Here is a 3,968-nt window from a genome sequence, read left to right on the forward strand (position 1 = left end):
GCTGGACGAAATTTAAGTCGAGTCAAAAACGAATTTTATTTTTTATTTTTCAGTCGATAAAATTATTGATATTTATCGACATACATAGATAATACTTAGGGTGCGAAAATTTATCTTCAGAACGCATTTCTTATCTTATATACATATACATATTTACTTCATAATTTTACAAACGGTTTATTTTATAGATTTAAATAATAAGATGGTTAAAAATTTCCAAACACTAAGATGTGTTGATAATATTTACAAACATGGCCGCTTTAATATAAAATAAAACTAAAATAAAACTAAAGATTTTCTCAATCTGTCAGCCTCCAACGTGATCGAAATCTTGAAATCCGACGATTTCCTCGTCTCTTCCGAAGAACGCATATTAATAATGCTGTGAAAATGAGGGTAAATCATAATGATGCAAACCGTTAAAATGAATTGGCACAGCTGATGACATCCTTGCTCTCAGTCGAGGTATTTGAAATTAAAAGAACGTTACAGTTTATTGATAAAAATCATTCGAATAATGTGTTTTATTTTCAGTTTCTCGTCGATGAAGTAATGACGTTCTGTCATTCGTATGTAGAGTGTGTGACCATTATTAGACAAGCAGTTGATGATAAGAATAATAAATCTATCATCTAAATAGAGACCCCTCGTAGAAAAAAAATAGCACTGGTTGACTGTAAAAGTTAGTTTTATATCTCAAGTATAATATTTTGATTGGATTTCAAATTAATTCTTTTATTTAACGTGTTTTCAGGTGGCAAATACCATCAATATATTTGAAGGAGAATAGAAAAGTTATACTCTATCCAAAGACATTGGAATTAATGAATGTAATTTTGCGTCTGTCGTCGTGGAAGATTGGATCGTTATCATCGGCAGAGAGAATTCTTGGAAAGAACCAATGACTTCAGTAACGTTTTCCGGTGTTGTGAAGTACCTGCTTAGAGAAATCGGAATATAACCAATTTATTTTCTTTCAGGTGGAATACATTGATTTGAAAAACGGTCAGAAACAACCATTGAAGCCATTAAATCAAGGTCGTCACGATAGATTCTCAGCAGTGAATGTTTTTCTGTCAATGGAAAGGTGATTAAATTGCAATCATTTCAATTTGATTTTGATTTCAATGATTTTCAGGTGAATCTGTTGGATTTTGTTCCTATTTAAGTGATGTTTGAGAAAGCTTCAAAAAGTCTTAGCAGATAATAATAATAATCGAATCACATATGATTCGATTATTTGATCGACTTTAGTGTTTTTTGTATTAATTGAAAATAAATGTAGCATAAAATAATCATTAGATGTATTGAAAGTATACTTTTTGTAATATTTGATTTTTTAATGTATCTGCCTTGTATCTAAATGTTTGAATAAATACGTATGCAACAACTACTCAAAATATTTTTTTTATTTTTCTGTGAATATTTACAAATTTTAATTAATTATCTTTCAAGCTATTTCTTACATAAAAATAAATAATTTTATCCAAATGAGCTGATCAATGAGAGAGTGGTCAAAGTCAAAAACATAGATATTAAATCATAATTATAATTATACAAAATTAATACAACTATTATTCAATTCAGGAATTTTGATATTTCATTTCTTATAATTTTTATTGTTGAATAAAAAGATTTTATATTCAATAAGTACATAGGTTAACAATATTTTATTATTCTGAAAATTTTAGCACATGAAAATCAAACTAGTGGCTCTCAATATGTCTCTGAAACTTTTATTTTATTAATATGTTTTTATTTTAAAATTCGTTTTCAAATAATGTATCTTCGTACAAATGATTTTATAGATTTCCAACCATTTATAAAATTCCAGTTATTCTCAAACGGTTCGTAGAATTGTTTTTCACGCTCTCTTCAGTGAAGTAAACGTTTATTTTTCTTGTCAATAAACAATTTTCAAATCCCTCCAATAAAAACATTTATAAAATTCCAGTTATTCTCAAACGGTTCGTAGAATTGTTTTTCACGCTCTCTTCAGTGAAGTAAACGTTTATTTTTCTTGTCAATAAACAATTTTCAAATCCCTCCAATAAAAACATTTATAAAATTCCAGTTATTCTCAAACGGTTCGTAGAATTGTTTTTCACGCTCTCTTCAGTGAAGTAAACGTTTATTTTTCTTGTCAATAAACAATTTTCAAATCCCTCCAATAAAAACATTTTTTGTGTTTGAAATAATTTTTGAACAATTGTGTTTGAAATAATTTTCGATTTACGCACGATAGAGTGAATTGGCTTTATACGTTTATACGTGCAGTGAGATGCTGTTTCTTTTTCTACCTCCTTTCTTTCCTTCTTTGTATTATCTATTTTTGTAAGCGTCATTACGTATATTGTTTTATGAAGATCCCGATGAAATAAACGGAATATTCTCATAGTAAGTACAAATTTAGTATAACGTATTTTCACCAAATTATGTGTAATCCTAAGCTCTTGTTTATACATAAATTTATATACAATATGATTTTATACAAAAAAAAAAAAAAAAAAGGTTTTTGTATCGATTTTTCCACCTAATAACGAAATGATCGTAAAAGCATAGAATAATATATGTAGCATTGGAACCAAAAATACTTATTTATTGAAAAAAGTCTTCTTTATTGAAAACTAGTGGTTTTACCCGACTTCGCTTGGTATTTGTAATATAAACCGCTGAAATACGACTAATCTAATAGTAAGCATTTTATTAAATTTATTTGAATAGCTTTATTTTATATAAATTTATTTGAAAACTCATTTGTTTTTTTTTTTATTAAATTGACTGTCACGAACAAACAAACATATATGTATATAACGGTCTTAAGGGTTGCCACACCGGACTTTATGCAGGGTGGCCACACTGGGAACCTTCGCTCTCAACGCCCCCCGGAGCCTGCGCCCCCTAACCCTTCGCCCTCGGCGGCTGCGCCACCGGTGGTGCCTGCACCCTCTAGGGCTTCGCCCTCAGGTCTTCGAATCCTTTGAATCGAAAAATATCAAATCGGCACCTATGAATCGAAAAAAAAAATCGAATTTGTCTACGAACTACGACCCAACGAACGAAGGTTACATACATACATACATACATACAAAGTCTCTTTCCAAATTATATATTAGTTGCATGATTGAGAATTCTTACAAATTATTTTGGCTTTAATTACGCACATTAGTATCAAAATAGTTGTTGGTAAGCACTGATTAAAAATATAATAAAAAAGACTGTGGTTAAATTTTGGTTACTGAAATACGTATATGTATTTCAAGGGTCAAAAAATGGAACAAGTGAAAAGTGAAAAGTCAGTATGCATTCGGTTAACGGATCTTCGCTAAATTTATTATGTTACTTGATATTAAACTGAAACTCATGTAGATACGAAATTCCATTATACCTATTTAGGTATTTTAGGAATTTAGGCTTCCGCTTACATTTAACAACATCGACCCGTCTGTCTGTAATAAACATTACTTCCTCTTAACTATTCGGCTCCTTTGAGAGTATCATTTTAAAATAAAATGAACATCCTTCTGGCAGCTAAATATTGTCTCACTTTGAGAGAAAATGATTTGTTAACATTAATTTCATACAAAAATAGTTTCAATGAACGGGCATTGCAGGTACTAATATACCATAAATATTAATTGCAGTTATTTCTTTTCTAAAGATGCTAGAATAATATCAATTATTTGACTGGTATTCGTCCTTTATTAATCAAAAAAAAAATGGTTCACACCCAAAATATAAAGTGCATAATATTGACACCAAAATATTTTCAAAAATAAATTTCTACAATGAAATAAATAAATAAAAAACAAAGAAGAAAAGCCTTGATAGTAGGATGAGAGCAATTGGAATGAGTTGTATGTTTTAGTTTTGACAGTGTATGGAATATTTTATGTACTAGGTTAGGCCAGATTCTACATTTTTTTTAACATTCTGGTTCAGTTCTGTTCTGTTCACCATTTTTACGG

The sequence above is a fragment of the Arctopsyche grandis genome, chromosome 6 (assembly GCF_051622035.1).
Source record: "Arctopsyche grandis isolate Sample6627 chromosome 6, ASM5162203v2, whole genome shotgun sequence".
In the NCBI taxonomy this organism is placed as follows: Eukaryota; Metazoa; Arthropoda; class Insecta; order Trichoptera; family Hydropsychidae; genus Arctopsyche; species Arctopsyche grandis.